The sequence below is a fragment of the Hesperophylax consimilis genome, chromosome 25 (genome assembly GCF_061612785.1).
Source record: "Hesperophylax consimilis isolate HC1 chromosome 25, BYU_Hcon_1.0, whole genome shotgun sequence".
In the NCBI taxonomy this organism is placed as follows: Eukaryota; Metazoa; Arthropoda; class Insecta; order Trichoptera; family Limnephilidae; genus Hesperophylax; species Hesperophylax consimilis.
Genome location: NC_142860.1, coordinates 13,190,962 through 13,213,562, shown reverse-complemented (window position 1 = coordinate 13,213,562; position 22,601 = coordinate 13,190,962). Strand labels below are relative to the sequence as shown.

General features: G+C 42.8%; 1 long non-coding RNA gene across 1 annotated transcript; it reads left to right on the top strand.

The window, feature by feature from the left end:
- Positions 1-3,807: 3,807 nt before the first annotated feature.
- LOC149411555 (uncharacterized) lies at positions 3,808-5,501 on the top strand. Its single transcript, XR_016304821.1, has 3 exons — positions 3,808-3,861; positions 3,948-4,554; positions 5,250-5,501. It is a non-coding gene; the product is annotated as an uncharacterized LOC149411555 (long non-coding RNA).
- Positions 5,502-22,601: the final 17,100 nt, after the last annotated feature.

The window sequence follows — 22,601 nt, the reverse complement described above, 5'->3', positions numbered from 1 at the left end:
CACAAATATTTAATTTTTTTTCCATCATTTTATAAATAACTTAATTTGCCACATTATACAATAAAACCATAACCAAAAATGGGTTCGTAAGTAGGAGATTTTGAAGTTAAAAGCAGTTTTCATAGGCTTATACATAATTTTTTTCTGAGTCCAGGATGTATTCTACTCGCAGTATTTAATTTAAGCATATGAAACATTTATAGGTGACCAAATTTTCAAACCAAAAAAACATGATTTTAATTTACTACGTAGTGCATCGCCTTAAGCACACATTGTGAGTGGACACAGATCTATACAACAGGGTATATTCGTTGTTTTTTTATTCTAGAAAAAAATTACGAGAATGTGGGTGTTTTTAATTTTATTTTTTTATGTTGACGAATAAATTTTCTAAAACGATTTTAAATGTGCCATTTTCGAAGGGCTAACAAAACGACACGTTGGCGGCGTTAAACTCCGTTTTACCAGACATTGGCGTTTTCTATGTCATAATGACGTTGTAAAATGTTGGAACCGTTTTGAATTGTGCGGTTTCAGATCGTTTTTGAAATAAATAATTAGGAATGTAATAAACTCAAAATGAAAGATTAGATTTGTCTAAAATTTTTGTAAAAAAAAACACACATTTCAAACATTGAAGTATTATTATAACTTATTAAAGTAAAATAATTCTGCAAGTAAATACCTACTTTATTGCTTGTCTGACATGATGTAATACTATTTATTTTCATTTTTTTAAATTAATGATTTGTTTAACTTGTATAATTTTAGAGAACTTTGACTGTCAAGCTAGGAAGGAATACCGTGGTATAACCATCAAGTTGACAAGCCAAGTTAACATTATTAAGTGCAGATGACTGCAGAATACGTAGGAATATTTCACATTACGCATGCACCGACAAACGAAATTAGTAGATTAAAATATTCATAGTTCTAATCAGGTTACTTAGGCTGTTAATAATTAGATTCTTACACGCCCGTTCAAAGTAGATGTGGTTAAGCCGGCCTTGAGCCTGATTTAAGATCGTTTTAACCAAAGAAACGCCATGGTAATAAATCAAGTTTTTAACCGTTCTGACCTAAAGCGCCGTGTAATATTTTTAATGCGTTTATAAGTAAGGGGGTATAATATAGGTTGGTCCTTGTATATATTATGACAAATGCAAAATATATATTATGACTAGGGAATTATTAAAAAAAAACTCATTGGAACTGTTCATGTTCAATTCAATTAAGTATTAAGTTCCCACAGGGTCCATGTAATTTTTATCGGTTTTCTGTTTTAAAGAATTATTTCAAATTATACGGGAGCGTCTAGGGTAAACTTTTATATGCAAAGAGAAGGTTTGATGTATTTTCGTCGTAAATCTACTGGTATTATTATGCCTAACCATAATAAAAAATGAGTTATAACGAGTTTTGTTTATTATTCTGAATTAAACTGAGAGTCTCGCCTAAGCAATAGATACTGAGTATAGGTATTTTTCACGGAGTCCTTAAATCTAAGACATTTAATTTATTTAAAGTATACATAAAGGAGTGTAAGGAGTATATATAATGCTAATTCGAATGGTAGCAGAAGTTGGGGACGCCCGAGGAAGACATGGCATGATCAAATAAGCTAATGCTTCTATGGAAGAGGGGTCTTAAAATAATTGATCATATATTGTAACAAATAAACAAAAATGTACTTACATAATAAAATAAAATAAAAAATATAAACAATAAATAAATAAATAAAATAAATGAATCCGATACTCGAGTCGGGTCATGTCAAGAGTTAGAATAAAATAAGATTTTGTATGAGACTATGTATGAATGTGAATGAGGCAAGAAGTGTGTGCCAAGACCAAGTTATTTGGCGGTTCCTCCCATCTGCCTACCCTTGCCGAAAATTGGCTTTATGGTTAGTTAGTTAGTCAAGTATACATTTCTGAGAAGCCTAGCAATGTAATTAATTTATATACGTGTCAGAATTTGAACTCACAACCTTTAGGTTCAGAGTCAAGGATTGAGCGGTTGTGCAGGAAGTCATCAACAACCAATTAAAGAAAATAAAATCAAACCATGCACACAGTAGTTGCAAGCTAATCATATCAACAGTTGACTGCATATTTTTTTACGATTAAGGTCAGTTTTGTTTATTCAACATTGATAATCTATGTGCATACTTTTATACGATTTGTAGCGTCAACGGTCAGGGATCTTGACCCTTAGAGATTATATTAATAATTATTATAGATTTGAAGGACAATATACATGCAAGTAATGTGCGCACTTGTAGAATATTCGGAATGCACACATGCGCATTGCACAACGTCATCATTACGATATAATTGTGGCTTCTTGATTGCGACACTAATATTTATGATATACAGTTCAAAATTATGCGAAATTCATTCATAAACAAGCTTCGAATATTCTAGTAATAATAATTATAATTGTGGATTTATTTCTTCTCGGCTTTGGTTGCGTTCAAGGTGTCAAAAAAAACCCATTAAAATATTTTATTACTGTTATGCATCTATTTTTAAAATTAATGAAACAAAAGAAGTTTTTTTTAATGAGGATTTAACCTGCCTCCCCAGAGACTGCCTCAACTGCTGTAAACTTTTCCTAGGTATTTTTAAATTCTATATTTTTGGTCTCACTGAGGATTGAATCTTCCTCCCCAAGCACTGGAGACAACAACGAGAAATGCGTTTATATCCGCGTGTGTATACGCAATTGCATAAATTAATAAAATGCATTGTCATCGACAACGAGTCTATCAGACGAGTTTCAAGTAGGTCGGATATCGGTAATAACTCAAGTTTTTTGCTGTTAAGTAAGAGAGAATTATTTTTGCAATATATTATGAACATAACATTGTAAAATATTTACATCATTTCATAGGTAAGGATTGGTTTGAATCCAGGAGGGCGATTCTCGTTCTTTTAGCCTTAAGCTGAATGACAGCATTCGTCAACGACTGCTATCGTTTGCGAAAGATAGCTGTCCGTCGCTTGTAACATCTTTTCTTAACTATTAAGCGATTCTCGTTCTTCTGATAGCCTTACAACTTCGATTTTGGAGAGACCTAGTAAAAAATCCTAAAGAAGCGTGGTTAAGAGCATCTACGAAATTGTTAAGAGATTATTGAAAACACAAATTGGTGAAATATAATTAAGTGACGCAAGGTTTCTAACTAAAACTTAAAAAAACAAATACTTTGTATTATAATGCATTTTAATAACTGCTTATTTTATTTATGAATGACATAAATAAGCCATTTATCGAAGATTTACGTTTTGTGAAAAGGTACCTACCTCGCTGGATAGTAATGACTTTGTTACAGATTCACCACTTCTAAAGTGACGTTTGCTGTCAAACTATCACCCAAGTTGATTTATTTATGTTGTCACCGTTTTCGTGTTCGTTTGCTAATTAACTTGACAAAATTGTTTAAAATGAGGTAAGCAAAAGCTATATGTTGTAAGTAAAAGCATGATATCATTTAGATGTGGTTGGTTTATTTATGCTTTTCACCCCAGACTGAAACGGAATTAACAACGTATTATGTCTGTGTACAATTATTGAACGATTGCATTTTTAGGTTAAAAAGTGAGACAGCTATTTTATTATTATCTTTCGTGTACATCACTGTGTTTGAAACCTAAGAATAGTGTGTAATAGTTACATGTCATCAATTGTCGTAAAATTCAATTTCAGTGTGCAGCAACAGAGTGGCACGGTCAAGACAATTCTATAAATGCTGCTGGCGGATCCATGATAGCCGAGCCAATCTTTTAAAATGGAGACGACATAGGAGATTAATTAAATAATGCTGCTCCACACAAGACTATAATCCAATGGCAAAAAGTAAGTTTATTTATCCACTTTGAATAGTGCCTCTTCGACAATGTGTAGTGCATTTGATTTGTTCTGTAATGAAATATTCGTTTCAGGTGTGGACCACATTCAAATCTAACATGAGGATCAAGGTTGCCAAAATGCTGAGAGACCATCTGCACACTGGTAACACCTCGGTGAGAATAATTCCCACTGAGTTAGAAGAAAAAATAGTCGTTCTCATTGGCAGAGTGTCAATTGAAGGACTAGATGTGCCCAAAGTCCTTCCCAATGACGATGTACGTAGTTTATTTATGTTTTATGGTGCTATATCATGTTTAACAAGTACACGACTGATATTGTGTGTCGAAATGCATAGCGGTTAAACACAAGATACCTTTGGCAGAGAGGATATGCCGAGTCAAAATACCTGATATGTGTATACACAAATTTATTTGTTAGTTTATATAATATGTTTTACTAAATAATCAAATTTCATAAGATACAATTTGATATGTTTATTTATTTCATAGAGATCTCTTCTTGCACGTGGATGTCGCTGATGAGAGTGATGAGCCTCCTGTACTTGTAGAGATGCTAGCGGTAGAGATGCAGTGGAGTGTTGGGTGAATACCCCGTGACAAGCCCACAGTAGACAGACCTCCCCCTCCTCAAGCCAACCCCAACCAAGCCAGCCAAGGAGAAGACCTCGATTCGTAGCAGGTAATTCTTTATACAAATAAAGTAGCTTCACGTCCATTTAATCTAAGTTCGCAGGAAAACCACAGGTTAGTTTTACCCTACTGATGACCGATCATTGCGATAGTAATACTGCTCAGTACGAGAGGAACGGCAGTTTTGGACATTTGGTTCACGCACTCGGTCGACCGGCCGGTGGTGCGATGCTACCATCCACAGGATTAGGCCTGAACGCCTCTAAGGCCGTATCCCGCCTAGGCAAATCGGGCGGTGATACGTGATGTGAGTTCCGCGAGTCGAAAGGCTCTCTAAACAATGTTACATCTATCAGACGGAGGCCCCCGTCCGCGGGGGCCACCGTCGAAGCCCGACGAGGCGAGGCGAGCACTGCGCAACGTGGTTAAATGTCCCGGCGCGATGGCGCCCCGCCTCTGACCAAGCTTAAGTTCGACGTCGGAACTCGGAATCGTCCGCAGACGACCTTCGTACCTGGCAGGGTGTTGTGCCCGGTAGAGCAGCGTCATGCTGCGATCCGTTGAGACTCAGCCCTACGCCAAGAGATTCGTCCGATCGTCTCCACGGAGCGTCGGCCCCCCCATACTGCTGCTGTTTGCGGCCTAGCGCGAGCGAGCGTGTTATTTAAATTATATTTTATAATGTTCGTAAGATCAATTAAAAATTATTAGAGATATCAATTTAATAGTTATTAAATTTTTCAGACCGAAACGAGAGCAGAGCTGATGAGAAGCTGATGGATTAGCAGAACAGCGCTATGTTGGTGAAGAAAACTGGTTTATCGATTCTGCTTATCCTGCGTGGATTGTGCTACACGACGTATGAATTTATAATTCGGGTCGCTTGTGCAGACTCATACACATATTCTTTTTGTTTTTAAATCGAATATTATATATCAATATCTTTGAACTAAATATAATGTTTCCCGTTCTATGTTCAGAGAAGACAATATTATTTGTTGTGTACTTGTTTTTGTTGAAAAATTATTTATAATTATGTGTTGTCAATAAAACGTTTATTATGTACTACATGTCATGAATTATTTATACCTATGAGCTATGAGTTTTCCTATTTCATGCCGGAGTTCCATAACACAAGGAACGCAGCTTCACCACTTTGCATTTACATCCAAGGTAACCAAGTTCGGATCACAAATCTGAAATGTTCATTTTTTATTATAATATGACTTTCTTGTGCATATGAAGATCTCACCATTTGCACGTTTAAGGAGCGATTCCCGTGATGATTGCAGTACATATATTCCTGTACTGCAGGACCAACGATAGCTATACGAGTGCAGTCAATTGCTACTATAGTACCAGGGAAAGGATCACCGGACTGCTCAAATATTTGTTTGGCTTTTTGCCTATCTACAGCAGTCAAAGGAAATTTAACCCACGTCCGGAGTAGTGTGTCGTTGATAGCCTATGAAACATTTAATATGCATCGGCTAACCGACGACTGACAGACAGCCAAGCCCCACTCGTGTCCTATACCTCTCTGGTACGAGCCCACCGCATAAAATCTTACTGCAGTAAGTACCTGTAAAAAAATCAGCTATTAATAGTGTATCTTATTTTCTCATGGATTACATAGTTAATTGAATGTATCTCTCACCTGTGACTGGACAGACAGTCCATGCTTTCTTCTCGGTTGTAAGATAGGGGATAACGAGTTCATTAGATATTCTGAATAAATTCAGGAACTCCGTTTGCCCCATTTCCATGGGATTTTGGGCGTCTCTTGAGATACGGAAAGGGATTCCAATTTCGTTGTGGTTAACTTCAAAACCCACAATTTCGAGCGCCAGCCATCCTGCAGCCATTTTATCTGAAACTTATTATTATTTATGTAGAAATCCTCAATGGTATGTGTAGTTTATTGTAAATTAAATCACTTTTATCTGGCTTTCGACATGTTACGTACTTTACAAACATCGCAATTACCTTATTCAATTCATTTAATAGCATCATTGTGCCACAAAAATGTCACTAATCATGTTTAAAGTCAATACTTACTATAATAACAAAAAGATCATACAAATCCACAATCCATCACTCGACAATTACAGACCACTATACACTTATCCTGGAAATAAACACTACAAACAATTCACAAGAAATACACTCCAAAACCACAAAAACCCACAATACAACTGATATTTTAAAATTAAATGACATACTACTTAATAAAAAATGGGAAGAACTCGTAGAAAATAATAAAATTAATGAAGCATGGTCACTTTTTATAGAATGTATTCAAGATGAATTTAAAAAAAATACCATCACGTCCGAAAAAAGTTCTCCAACTAAACATAAACTTCTAAAACCGTGGATATCAAAAGGACTCATAACAAGTTTCAGTAAAAGAGACAAACTCCACAAACAATGCAAATCTAACCCATATGACATCTATCTCATTAATTTCTATAAACGATATCGAAACTTATGCACACGACTTGCACGTATATCGAAAGAAATATATTATAAAAATAAATTAGATAAATGCAACAAGGACCCCAAAAAAATTTGGCAAATCCTAAAAGAAATATCCCACACATCTTCAAAGAAAAGCGATTCCATAACCGAGATTAAAATAGATAACGAGATTATTAAGACATCAGAACAACCACTAAAAGTATGTAATTTTGTGAATAACTATTTCGCTAACGTCGGCAAGGTATTAGCAAACAGAATCACTACAAATGACAATATCCCAGAATTCTCAAACCACTATACACACACTAATGTTTCTTCCTTTAAAATTCCATACATTACCCAAATACAAACACTAAAACTTATAAACGAACTAAAAAACACAAACTCTCAGGGTAGCGACAAAATATCACCGATGACACTAAAAATAATAAAGTCAGCACTTCTTATCCCACTTACTATACTTATAAATCGGTCCATTAAAGAAGGAGTGTTCCCAACTATTTTGAAAACGGGCAAAGTAATTCCAATCCACAAAAAAGGAAACAAGGAAGAAATTAATAATTACAGACCAATTACAATTCTAAACACGCTCTCAAAAATTCTCGAGAAACATATCAAAAACCACCTTTTAATTTTTCTTAACAAAAACAATATACTATCACCAAATCAATTTGGATTCAGGGAAAATATGAGTACCTCACATGCCATAGCCTCAGTAACAGACTTCCTCAAAACAAATATAGATCAGGGTAAAAAATGCCTTGGAATATTCCTAGACCTGGCAAAAAGCGTTTGACACAATTCACCACCAAAACCTGTTCAATAAACTTAAATATTTCGGAATCACGGGAACAGAACTCAAATTAATTGAAAGCTACATGGAAAATCGCACCCAATATACCTCAATAGAAAACACATGTAGTGACAAGGAACAAGTATCCTACGGAGTACCACAAGGCAGCGTACTTGGCCCAATCCTATTTCTTATTTATATTAACGATCTTTGTCACCTCGAAATAGACGGGGAAATTATAAGCTTTGCTGATGACACTGTGTTACTTTTTAAGGCCACTGACTGGAACACACTAATCACAAAAGCTGAAGTTGGCCTAAATATTACAAAAAAATGGCTTGACTCTAACTTATTAACTTTAAATATAGATAAGACTAAATTCATAACCTTTAGCATAAACTCGAGAGGCCAACCCGCCAAAAACATCTACCTTAAAATACATTCCTGTCACTCAGCGAGCATCCCATGCAATTGTCCTCCAATCACACAAACCGAAAATATAAAATATCTTGGTATATACTTCGACCGATATTTAAAATGGGACAGACATATTGAATCGGTTAAAGGAAAGATAAATAAGTTGATTTACTTTTTCAAAAACGTGAGAAATATACTGAACATATTTGATATTAAGAATATATACCTCGCAATAGCACAATCTATAATGGAATACGGCATTATTGCCTGGGGCTATGCCAGTAAAAAATACATAGACACACTATTTAAAGCTCAGAAAACCTTAATAAAAGTAATACTTAAAGTACCAATACTAACACCCACTTCAACCATATTTAAACAATTCCCAGTGTTGAAGATTCAAAAACTATATTCAAAACAAATACTTACTTTCCTTTACAAGAACCTAAACACATTTAAAACTTCACAAACTTCTCGCAATACCAGAACAAGACATGCACACCAACTACTAATACCAAAAACCAACACATCCTTTGGACAAAAACACTACAGATTCCAGGCTATAAAACTATTCAATTCACTTCCAACACAATATAAAACATCTAATCTTACAGAATACAAAAAACACATATGGAACTGGCTACAATCCTGTTAATATTTAATTTTTTATATTTCACTTTTTTGGAATAACTATGGAAAAACTACTGTTATAACTATGGAAAAATCGATTTTATATTTTAATTTTTAATGTTTCTCTGTGTAACCAACTCCACTGTATTGTTTTAGAATTATATAACTTTACAATTGAAAAAGTCCTCCACAACACAGGTGAACTCCTAGCGTGGAGGACAATATACTATACCATTGTTTAACAAATATATTAAAGCATAAATAAAAAAATAAAAAAATAAAAAAAATATTAAGTTTTCTCTTGTTAAAACTACGCAAATATTGCTAATTGTCAAAACGTCACACTTAAATGAAGCAAATTCTCCGCGAACGCTAGCGTTCGGCTGGCGAAAGACAGGTCGAGGGGTACCCTTCGCGGAAGGCTTTAAATTTTGGCGCGCAATCGAAAATCTAAGGATTCCATCTGTCATCGAGAGAACCGGAATCGCTTCGTACGAATAATCCGAGAAAAATCGTTAATTTGAATGTAAGGACGATTTTAGTGTCGTTAAATAGAACGAGAATCGCCCTCCTGGCTGTTTTACAAAGGAATTTTAATTTTTTAGCCCCCAGCTGTTTTTGCTACAATAATAGCTTTGGCATGTTGATTTACTCCTAAATCTTGAACAATCTTTGTAAATTTTCTTCTTTGTTTGTCTTCTATCCGCCAATGGAATATATCTACTCCAGTATAAAACTAGCCTCACTCTAAACTCTAGTATTTTTGTTAGAATTGTTGAAGATAAATTCACAGAATTAAGTTTTATATAATTATTATTGTTCTTGTGATTTGGTTAAGTTGTTATAACGCAAAGGTTTTTATGATGTTATGAGATATTGAAGCAATGTATTCATCTGAATTCAGAAAAGAAAAAAAATAGACTGTTTTTGAGACGGGTTCAATTAGCTAAGGTAGCCAAGTCACCCATCAGTGCGCAAGTAATATTTTCCACTTATAATGATGGTAGCAAATGTTTTTGGCATATTGTCGTAATATTGACGGCCTCCAAGGTCGACGGGCAAATTTTATTTGATAAAATTCTCTTATTTCACAATTTTTTTATTATAAATATATATAGGTAGTATATTTGCAGCACCTTCCAAAGTTTTTTTTTATTTTTTTATTTGTTTGTTACAAAAATATTACAGCATAGATTTTGACTGTCCAACTAGGAAGGTCTCCCGTTCTAAACATTAAGTGGATGATATTTTCATTATATATTAAATGAAAAAATACACTTTGTAAAACACCACTTTTATTATGAATTAATATTAACAGCCAACCAGGTTTCGCTTAGCTCAAGCTTCGTCAGGGCTTATTATATCAACTAAAGTTATTTTCATACAGACACATATATATATATAGAAGAAAATAAAACAATGAATGAAGGAGATAGAAATAAAATAACAGACACGAGTGAATGAGATAGAAATAAAAGAGCAGACACCTTATTGGTGGTAGAACGAGAAAGGATGGAGACAGATGTCACATAAATATTATGTGACTATTGCAGTTCTTGCCTATTTGGATATTTTGTCTATGGTGTTTTTTTTTGGAGATTGGCTATTTTTTTGGGGAAGACAAGGGGTTTTTTTATGGTCACTTCCTCCCGGACAGCGATGGGCTGGCTGTTCGTGTTTTAGTCACTCACCATGGAGGTGTTTTAATCTCCGTAAATCATGTGAATCCAAGTTGTTTTTATCCTTAAAAAAGGGCGCGGGGTGTTTTTTCTTATTACGATTAGTTCGTGTACGGTTTTATTTTTAGTGGATGTTATGTGAATCTCACTTTTTCCGGTGTTGGCAGTTGGCCATTTTGGGGAAATTGTTTTTTGGACTTGAAATTGTAAAGTGATTGGTCCTGGATGTGGCTAGATTAGTATTCCTGTTTAACCCCGCGTCGCGAAGTCACGGATTGCTGATGGTTCTACTGAAATCTGTAAGTCTTGGAGACTAATTGGACCACGTGCTTTTCGGATGGAGATTTTTGAGACAGCCTGAGGCTAGAGACGCTCCTTGGAGGTGTAACGCCCTCCTTCCCCAAAGAGAAGGATGACCTAGGTTCTGTAACGTATGGAATTTTAGGTAGGTACATTCCAATGTTTAAAAGGAAACGGTAGAGCTGAGATCTCATCTCAAGATTGTGGGAATAATTTCCTGTCAAGTAAGTTAAGCGATCAGAAATAAAAGAGTGAGTTCTTAATGGAAAATATATTGAAACAACAAGAGTTACAACAAAGCAGTACAGATGATAAACATTGTAACCATAGAAATAAATATAGGCACATACCCGATGGACTCTTGAATTAAACTAAACTAACTTAACGTGAAACGAAAGAACGACAACGAATGGCGAACGAAAACTTGCTCTCGGCAGCGGGGAACGGACCCGGGACGGAGGCCAGGACATCCTTCTCTTAGTGGAAGCAGGAGGACGCATCTCCTTCAATGGACGCCTGCAGGGGCATCAGGCCTGCAGCACGTGGTAGTCGACCAGACTCTTCAACGGAGCCAAGACAGCAATCCGTTTTCTTAGTGGCAGCGGGAGGACAGCAACTCCCTCAATGGACGCCTGCAGGGGCATCAGGCCTGCAGCACGTGGTAGCCGACCAGGCTTGTCTTACAGACTTCGGGAACAGCAATCCGTTCCTTCGCGACGCGGGAAAACTCAGCCATCAACTACTAGCCATAGCTAGGACCGATCCATTTACGGTTTCAGTTCCGAAACACGAGTATACAAATATGACCAACGGCCAACACTGGATGAAAAGCGGGATTCCATAATCCCCACTAGAAATAATAATCAACACGAACTATTCGTGAAAGGATAAACAACCCCGCGCCTTTTTTTTTAAAGAAATAATAACTCCTATTCACATGATTAACTCAGATTGAAGCCCCTTTGAAGGAGAGTGACTGGCTCCACCGGTCAGCAGCCTTGGCTGACCGGGGAGGAAGTGACCATGAACAAAACTCTACTTCCTTCCTTCAAAATATTGCCAAAGTTCGAAAAAATACCCATAGACAAAATAAACCCAATTAAGCAATTAAGCAAGAACTAAACTTGTCACAAAATATTTATGTGACAGTTCCCTGGATTCCACGCCGTCCCGGGTTGATCCGTGGTCCCGTCCCGGGTCCGTTCCCCTCTACCAGAATCAAGTTTTCGTTCGTCATTCGTTGTTTTCCTACAGTATTCGGCTTCGTTTAGTTAGTTTAGTGTGTTCAGGAGTCCATCTGGTATGTTTATGTTTTGTATTCTTAATGTTACATTGGTTTAACTCTGCACTCCCATGTTTTATTCTTTTGGATGGTTACATTATAGTTTTATAAAGTTCATCCACTTTTATTTACTGATTTCCTACCTACTTGACAGAAAACTAATCCCATAATCCTGAGCTGTGGTCAAATTCTACTACATTAATCCTGATTATGTATACCTTAACACTGATTACAGGATGGGTTGGTAGGGAGGGGGAAGGGAGGAAACAGTTTTATCAGAGGTTAACGGAATAAATTAAATATTGGTTGGCTGTTAATATTAATTCATAATAAAAGTGGTGTTTTACAAAGTGTATTTTTTCATTGAATATATAATGTCACATCACAAAGTGTTTGCTTCCTTGAATAAATAGATATTTTCATTATCGTCCTGGTGTAAGACCACCATTTGGAATAGTAACGTTGCTTAAAATAGCTTATGCCGTGTTTTGTTACCAGATCTTAATAACCAGCTACTTCCCCACCTTTCTCTTTCCGTCTCCTTTCCCTTTCCACCACCTTCAGCATCACAACATACCACAAATGGGGATGTCATAGTCTCACTGGCTCTGGGAGTAGTTGAACTCCTGTACGGTATTCAAATAAAATATAGTTAAGTATAGTAGTATGTATGAATGAGATAGCACGATAAAGCTGAAGTAAGAATGGTAATCTCTACTTCGTATTTAATTTTTACGGCTAGATCAAATAATAACCAGTTTATATTCTACCTACGAGAGTATTTGTTGACTACCCATCAATAAAATATAAATTTACTTAGAGATCCATCTCAAAACGAGCCATAGTAAGTACCTACTTAAAGATTTCATTTAGCAATATAACCAAAGCAAATGACAAAGAACCTTCTAAGAAAAGATTGTGTTTTTAATTTGTCATTCGATTGTTTCAAATATAGCAGAGGATGAAAAATATTTTTTTGGGATAAAATCCTCATTATTTCAGTTGTATATGTCAGATAAATTTTCCAATCGAGCTTTGAAAAGAAAGCTTTGACAGTGGATTTTCTGTTAATCCGATCCGAATTGATTGATTTTCTTGGATTTTTTTGTTAAATTGATTATCACAAATCCAATTCAATCTGAAGACATAATAAAAAAAGATTAATTTCTTAAGTAGGTATTTTTCCCTTTATCTGTGATGCTTTATTTGTGTTTGATGAAAGTATACCCTTAGGCATTACTATCCTTGAGATATTTGCGAAAGAAATAATCCTTCAATATATTGTTAAGTGTTTCCCAAGACATCTTTTCCATGAAACTGGGTATCCAGTAAAATGAAACCTATTGGAATGTCAGTTCTGTTCTCATACATTTTAACTAGCTGAAGTCTCCAGGACTAACGCAAAGTTTTAAAAATCAAATGAAGACAGTGACCTTTTTTAAATTTCATCAATATCGTAATATTACTATAGATTTGTATAAAAATCAAATCCACGCCGCAACATACATTGTTTTTTTTTTGGAAATAGATGATACACGACATATTATATTTTCAGACTTACTAAAAAACGTGGTGTAATTATTACGCAACGCGTTAAGTCAGAACAGTGAAAAACTTGACTTATAACTAAGGCGTTTGTTTGAATAAAACTGTCTAAAACCAGGCTCAAGGCCGGCTTTACCACACCGACGTTGAACTGGCGTGTAAGAATCTAGTTAGTAAGACGATTAATGGAAAGATGAACATTAGCTCTTAAAAAATCAAACTAGAGTTAAAAAATTTGGCCAGATCATTGTTTTTTACTTGTATTTTAGATTTTCGTGTGAAAAACGAAAACCCCAACCGAGTTAACTTAAGTTTTCCGTGGGTTTGGTAAAATTTTTTTTTCTGAGCACGACCCACCATTTGAAAAACTCTGCTCTAGATAATTGGTATTTTTTTAAAGCTTAAATAGCACTTTATTATTGACTGTTTATTTAGACTTTATTGACTTACTTTTAAAAAATCCATAAATCGGTAGATACCTATATTATAATCACTCCAATTGGAAATAAAAACCAAGTGTTATCATGTTATAATATTAAATAATTATAAGCAATAATTAGTCGCCTGAAATATCAATACAAATAGAAAATATCTAACGAGAAAAAATAAATGCCGCCAACGGAAATTGAACCCGTGTCTTCTGATGTCCGGGCATTATTTTTTTTTTCATATTGAATCATTTGGTAGTAATGATTAGTGCAAAGTTAACCTAAAAGTGGTTTTTACGTTCAATTATCTACAGGATGCGTTTAATATTTCAGGTCAATATTTTTTTTCAAATAACAATTAAATTCAATACATATTTACAATCTACATTTTATTGATTGATTAAATGGTCTGTAACATTATGTATGGAAAATGGTCGATCAAGTGGACGCCTCTGGCCGTGGCACAAAGGCGAGCCGTTTTAAGCACATTTTCGCAGACTTCTGGCGTTATTTTAGCAATTTCGTTTTGACTGTTGTCCTCAAGCATCGAGGTTAATTTATTGGTGTACACCTTTTCCTTAGGAAGTAGTACTCCCCATATGAAGAAATCGGGAGGGGTAAAATTTTAAAATTATATGTTACACGCAGCAAACGCTGAACACCAAAAAGTCACGTAATTTTCTCGGCGAAAACAATAATTTAAATAAAATGTTTGAATAATTTTAACATGCTGTAGCTGCGTTAGATGGTTTATAATAAATTATTATCGACCACTCTCTATGACTGTCAATGCCAACTGACAAATATCATCCAAACCAATATGGCGGCCAAACAAAATCGACCTGGAACATAAAACGCACCCTGTACTAATGCAAGCACACCAAAATGTTTCATCCTAATGAAAACAGAATGAAAGATTTATATTATATCGGAGTCTGTTGATATAATTTATGCTGTGTATTTTATAATTATTTTTAAGCGTCAAGGTTTTATCAAAAGAGTAAAATATACATAATTAATTCTCTGCAAAGCGCTTTTATTATCCGTCGGCGAGTTGATTGAATAAATGGGTAACATGAATTTTAATGGATGGAAATCAGACTTTAATTTTGCTGTGTTTGTTTTACTAGTATTTCAATGTGAGATAATTTGACGAATAAATTAACGCTTTTTAATAATACGTTCATGAAAGGTATTTGTTATCAGCCGGGAGATATTCACATTGCTTTACCCTGCATTTGTACCTACATGATATTCACTATGTGCAAGAGAACAGGTCGTTTTTGCTATTTATTCATGTATTAAACATCTCGCCTGTGGAATTAATCATAATTGTGAGAAACTAACAATATATTTAAAAAAATAATGTTATTTACTTTTTTTGAGAAGAAGGGGAAGGGGAAAGTTCAATAATTTGCTGTGAACCAGGCTATTCATATTTGGTCACGAAACACGGCTTTTCAAAATAACAATTATTGATTCTGAATAGTCGTCTTTTACAAGGGCGATGTTTAGGTGAACCTACCCCTCTGGCAATGCTAGCTATTCACACTTTGTCGTCAAAATATAGTAGTTCTAGAGAGAAGACGAACATGACGACATAGTTCTAGTATCTTTTGTCTTTTTCGTTTTCATGCAAGATGTGTGAGGAGGATTTTTGATGACTTCATAGGCTAGTTACTATTCGCTCTCTTATGGCAATATGCCGTATCTACAGATACAGCACTTTGGTTATGCAGCGCTTAATCAATTCCATTCGTCGAGTTACATCATGTGAACTTACTGTTATTTGTTTATTGTGGTTACTTCTCAAGAAATTGAAGTTTTTGGAGATATGGAATATTGCCATTACATGAGTTTATACACGTTGTCCAGAAACTTTAAGTTTAAGCTAGAACAGGGTGATTCTACAGGGTGCGCCAGAGAAACTTACTTATTTGAAAAAATTCCCGACCGTTGAGTTGGGCAGGTAGAGGGGCGAGAGGGAGCGCATCTGGAGGGGGACTTCCCCAAGTTTGTTTCCCATTCTCGTCAGTTGCCATTATGCTGTGGTCTAGAGAGCAGCGGGGCTTCGCCGTCGAGAGCTTCTTTTGTAACGGTCGAATGCAGCTCGTTACAGGAGCATGATCGAGGAATTTTTTATTCCAAGCCTCGAAGAAATGAACGTTAGGGACGTGTGGTTTCAGCAGGATGGAGCCACAGCACACACAACACGAAACTCAATGAATTTGCTGTGACAACATTTCCCCAACCGCCTCATCTCTCTCCGAGGCGATCTTCCATGGCCGGCGCGCTCTCCGGATTTGACTCCATGTGATTTTTTTATGGGGTTATTTGAAATCTTTTGTTTATGTCGATCGACCACGGACCATAGATCACCTGAAGAACAACATTCGCGATGCTATTGCCAATATTCCGATTGATATGCTGAGAAGAGTGGACGAGAACTTCAAAAAACGACTTAACCAGTGTATGCGCGATGAGGGTCGCCATTTAAAAGATGTAATTTTTAAGACAGTATGAAAAAAAACTTGGTACACTGCATTTTTAAATAAAAAAAGATTTACAACAATAACTACTGTACGGGACGGCACTGTAGTCGCCGGCCGCACAGACGATATAGCGGGAGTGGCCGGCTGGCCGCTTCGACGCCTTTGAAGGGAAGGTCGGGAAAAAGTAGGGAGAATGTTGAAAAAAATGGAAAAAATGGGGATAAATATGGGGAAAAGGAAAAATGGGGAAAAATGTGGTTAAAAAATGGGGAAAAATTAGGATAGGGAAAATTGGGGAAAAATGTGGGAAAAATATAGGGAAAAGGGAGAAATGGGGAAAATGTGGGAGAAAGGTATAAGGCAGGGGGGAGGAAGGTAGGGGGGAACCTGCGCCCTGACTAGGGACGCTTCGACTATTGTGAAAATGTTTTCTTCTTGATGAGCACCAGGGAGCCGGGTGAAAGAAGAAGGCCAGGTTGCAGTGAAGGTCCAGGGCAGGAGAGGCTTGAAGAAGGCAGTCAGGGGCAGTCCAGGAGAGATGTTGATGGTCCGATCGTTGCTGGCTCTCTGCCGAATTGCACAAGTTGTCCGCCTTTTAAAGGACCAACGGGCCTAGCTCTCCCTTTGTTAGCGACAAATTCCGAGAATTATTTTTGGGTTCCCGGAATTTGTCACAGGAGAGAGCGCCGTTGTTGCGTAACTTGGAAGGGGACGATTTTGACTAGGTCCTGACTGTTCTTCAAACCACTTTGCCCGTGTCATTTTTATTCAATTATATCTTGTGAGTTTGCACATATTACAGAGAGAAAATATTTTTTACAAGGCAGCTTTGCACAATATTTAATTTGTGCAAATTTACATATTAAAGAGAGAAAACATATATTTAAAAGGGGAAGATTTGCACAATATTCAATTTTGTGCAAACGGCAAGTTTTGTAAAGGAAACTGCGTTTGCACAATTTCAAAATTTCATGCAAATCTTCCATGTTTTGTACAGATGATAGGTATTTAATTTATAAGAGGGTGTTGGGGGGTCAAGCCTTTGTTTTTTGTCTATAATGATGACTGCTTGACCCCGTGGTTTTATTTATTAATCAGCAGATAAGATTTATAGTTTTACACAAGTGCAGATAAGATTACAGATTTTTATAGAGAGAATTTTGTTGCCTAAATTCGAATATGCGCAGAGGTGAGTTTGTAAAGGAACTGCCTCTGCGTAAATTCAGATTTATTAAAATTAATTTAAGTCGGTGGAGGTACGTCCGGTACAATTCTCCCCCCGGTGCAGTCACGGCTGCGCCTAGCGGTCCGGACGTGTAGGTCGGCGGCGTCCTCGACGTCCGGTTCCCCTGGGCCGCTGGGGGTTGTGGCTCCCATGCGGCATCCGTGGTCCGGGTGCTGTAGAGGGCGGCGCTGGTGCTGGTGCCGGTGCGGGCGCTGGTGCTGGTGCGGGGAGGATGAGGGCGAGTTTGACAGCAGGGCGGGTGTACGTTCCTGTGGCTGTTTGGACCCGGGCCGTCCTCACTTGGCCGTCGGCAGCTGGGATGGCTTCGATTTGGGGTGAGGGGCTTTTCGTCCCGCGGGCTGACAGAGACATGAGTCAGTGGCCGATTGTTGACCACAAACTCAGCCTCTGCCAATGCTGTGCGCAGGGTTTCCTCCCTTGGCGCCCTCTCCGTTAAGGTGGCGCTCAGGGCTCGTTTTACCGAGCGCACCAACCTTTCCCAGGCTCCCCCCATGTGGGGACTGGGGGGTTTTTTGCTGGCGATGAACGTGGTTTTTAGGGTTCCCTGCACTTCCTCCACGAAGCAAGCGATGGCACGGCAAGCTTGCTCCGAGCAGTCGCAGAAGAGGTGCAGGGTCACGCTGCTAGTCCTCTGTCGGAGCGACCGTCGTGGGATGGAGACGCTGCTTTCCTGGAGCAGGCTCATCCAGTCCCTCCAGCGTTCAGCGTGCTCCAAGGTGTCGCAGAAGAGGTGCAGGGTCACGCTGCTTGTCCTCTGTCGGAGCAACCGTCGTGGGATGGAGACGCTGCTTTCCTGGAGCAGGCTCATCCAGTCCCTGCAGCGTTCAGTGTGCTCCTGTGGATCTTCAGAGAATGGAGGCAGGTCCTTGGCCATTGATTGTCTGGCAATAAGGGCCACCGTTCGTAGATCGTCCTTGATTGGTGGACGGGGGCTGTCCTGGGCCCTTGAAGCTTTAATGGCTTCTGTCAGGGCGGAGGTTGGCTGAGGCATGGGACTGCCATCATGCTGAACCCAGCCTCTGGTATGTTGGGCCGTGTCATCCGCCGTAGGTTGGGGCGGGAATATCGGCATGGAGCTGGTACTGGCTGTGGGCTGGCCATCTGGCCGTGCCGGCACGCCATACTCCTTTTCGTGCAGTGGTACGGGCGGCACATGTCCAGATGGTCCAGATGGTCCAGGCTGTCTCCATGTCATGTCCCACTGCTCCAGCAGTCCGGCAGGTGATCTCTGCATCGGCACTGGGTACCCCGGGTGGGGCAGAGGTACGGGCAGCACAGGGCCATGAGGTCCAGGCTGCATCAGTACTGGGCATCCCTGAATGGTCCAGGGTGCTGGTTGCGCAGGGCCTGCTGGCTCTTGCTGCGTATGTGATGCGTACCTCTGGTCCACCAGAGGTACAGGTCCAGCTGGCGCTTCGCGTACGGCTTGCCTCTGTTCTATCAGAGGGGCGGGCGGTACGGGGCCAGAGGGTCCAGGCTGCATCAGGTTTGGGCATCCCTGAATGGCCCAGGGTGCTGGTTGCACAGGGCCTGTTGGCTCTTGCTGCGCATGTGATGCGTACCTCTGGTCCACCAGAGGTACAGGTCCAGCTCGTACGGCTTGCCTCTGTTCTATCAGAGGGGCGGGCGGTACGGGGCCAGAGGGTCCAGGCTGAATTAGGTTTGGGCATCCTGCATTGGGCCAGAGTGAAAAGGGCCACCAGGGTAGGCGGCAGGATGCGCACCCGGGGCCGCACCAATGTAGGCGGCAGGAGGCGCACCAGGGTAGGCGGCAGGAGGCGCACCAGGGGGCGCACCAGGGTAGGCGGCAGGAGGGGCGCCAGGGGCCGCACCAGGGTAGGCGGCAGGAGGGGCGCCAGGGGCCGCACCAGGGTAGGCGGCAGGAGGGGCGCCAGGGGCCGCACCAGGGTAGGCAGCAGCGGGCGCAGCAGGGGGCCCGCCAGGATGCACGGCGGGGTAGGCGGCGGGATGCACACCAGGGGGCGCGCCAGGGTGCTCGCCAGGGTAGGCGCCAGGATGCGCAGCAGCGGGCGCAGCAGGGGGCCCACAAGGGTGCACGGCAGGGTAGGCAATAGGATGCGCTGCAGCGGGCGCAGCAGGGGGCCCGCCCCCAGGGCAGGCGCCAGGATGCGCAGCAGCGGGCGCAGCAGGGGGCCCACCAGGGTGCACAGCAGGGTAGGCAATAGGATGCGCTGCAGCGGGCGCAGCAGGGGGCCCGCCCCCAGGGCAGGCGCCAGGATGCGCAGCAGCGGGCGCAGCAGGGGGCCCGCCAGGGTGCACGGCGGGGTAGGTGGCGAAATGCACACCAGGGGGCGCGCCAGGGTGCTCGCCAGGGTAGGCGCCAGGATGCGCAGCAGCGGGCGCAGCAGGGGGCCCACCAGGGTGCACGGCAGGGCAGGCAATAGGATGCGCTGCAGCGGGCGCAGCAGGGGGCCCGTCCCCAGGGCAGGCGCCAGGATGCGCAGCAGCGGGCGCAGCAGGGGGCCCGCCAGGGTGCTCGCCAGGGCAGGCACCAGGATGCGCAGCAGCGGGCGCAGCGGGGGGTCCACCAGGGCGCTCAGCAGGGTAGGCAGCGGGATGCGCACCAGGGGGCGCGCCAGGGTGCTCGCCAGGGTAGGCGCCAGGATGCGCAGCAGCGGGCACAGCAGGGGGCCCACCAGGGTGCACGGCAGGGTAGGCAATAGGATGCGCTGCAGCGGGCGCAGCAGGGGGCCCGCCCCCAGGGCAGGCGCCAGGATGCGCAGCAGCGGGCGCAGCAGGGGGCCCGCCAGGGTGCACGGCGGGGTAGGTGGCGAAATGCACACCAGGGGGCGCGCCAGGGTGCTCGCCAGGGTAGGCGCCAGGATGCGCAGCAGCGGGCGCAGCAGGGGGCCCACCAGGGTGCACGGCAGGGCAGGCAATAGGACGCGCTGCAGCGGGCGCAGCAGGGGGCCCGTCCCCAGGGCAGGCGCCAGGATGCGCAGCAGCGGGCGCAGCAGGGGGCCCGCCAGGGTGCTCGCCAGGGCAGGAACCAGGATGCGCAGCAGCAGGCGCAGCGGGGGGTCCACCAGGGCGCTCAGCAGGGTAGGCAGCGGGATGCGCACCAGGGGGCGCGCCAGGGTGCTCGCCAGGGCAGGCGCCAGGATGCGCAGCAGCGGGCGCAGCAGGGGGCCCGCCAGGGTAGGCGGCAGGGTGCGCACCAGGGGCCGCACCAGGGTAGGCGGCAGGGTGCGCACCAGGGGGCGCGCCAGGGTGCTCGCCAGGGCAGGCGCCAGGATGCGCAGCAGCGGGCGCAGCAGGGAGCCCGACAGGGTAGGCGGCAGGATGCGCACCAGGGGGCGCGCCAGGGTGCTCGCCAGGGCAGGCGCCAGGATGCGCAGCAGCGGGCGCAGCAGGGGGCCCGCCAGGGTAGGCGGCAGGGTGCGCATAAGGGGCCGCACCAGGGTTGGCGGCAGGGTGCGCACCAGGGGGCGCACCAGGGTAGGCGGCAGGATGCGCACCAGGGGCCGCACCAGGGTAGGCGGCAGGGTGCGCACCAGGGGCCGCACCAGGGTAGGCGGCAGGGTGCGCACCAGGGGCCGCACCAGGGTAGGCGGCAGGATGCGCACCAGGGGCCGCACCAGGGTAGGCGGCAGGGTGCGCACCAGGGGCCGCACCAGGGTAGGCGGCAGGATGCGCACCAGGGGCCGCACCAGGGTAGGCGGCAGGGTGCGCACCAGGGGCCGCACCAGGGTAGGCGGCAGGGTGCGCACCAGGGGCCGCACCAGGGTAGGCGGCAGGATGCGCACCAGGGGCCGCACCAGGGTAGGCGGCAGGGTGCGCACCAGGGGCCGCACCAGGGTAGGCGGCAGGATGCGCACCAGGGGCCGCACCAGGGTAGGCGGCAGGATGCGCACCAGGGGCCGCACCAGGGTAGGCGCCCAGGTGGGTGCCAGGGGGGTCCGCCCCTGGCAGGTACTGCGTCGCGGTGGGGAGGGCTGCAAGCAGCACAGCGATCTGCCTGCTCATTGTCCGGTTCGCCTTCCGGAGCTGCCTGACCGTGTCCTCTGTTGTGGTTGAATCTTCCTCTGCATCGGAGGACGGTGCGCTGTCAGGGCCGGCAAAGTGAATGTCAGCAGGGCTGGCAGCGCGTGGGGCGGCAGGTCCGGCAGGGTCAGGGCCGGCAGGGCCGGCAGGGTGAGGGCTGGCAGGGCCGGCGGGGTGATGGCCTGTCACCAGCTCCACGTCGGGTTGTGAATCTGGGGTGGAGGCTGAAGCCTCGCGGCCACTCCGCAGGGACGGCATCTTGGGACGTCACTGGAAGGCGTGAAGGAGTGAAGGCGTGAAGAGGCGATCGCGGCTCGAAGGACCATGTACGGGACGGCACTGTAGTCGCCGGCCGCACAGACGATATAGCGGGAGTGGCCGGCTGGCCGCTTCGACGCCTTTGAAGGGAAGGTCGGGAAAAAGTAGGGAGAATGTTGAAAAAAATTGAAAAAATGGGGATAAATATGGGGAAAAGGAAAAATGGGGAAAAATGTGGTTAAAAAATGGGGAAAAATTAGGATAGGGAAAATTGGGGGAAAATGTGGGAAAAATATAGGGAAAAGGGAGAAATGGGGAAAATGTGGGAGAAAGGTATAAGGCAGGGGGGAGGAAGGTAGGGGGGAACCTGCGCCCTGACTAGGGACGCTTCGACTATTGTGAAAATGTTTTCTTCTTGATGAGCACCAGGGAGCCGGGTGAAAGAAGAAGGCCAGGTTGCAGTGAAGGTCCAGGGCAGGAGAGGCTTGAAGAAGGCAGTCAGGGGCAGTCCAGGAGAGATGTTGATGGTCCGATCGTTGCTGG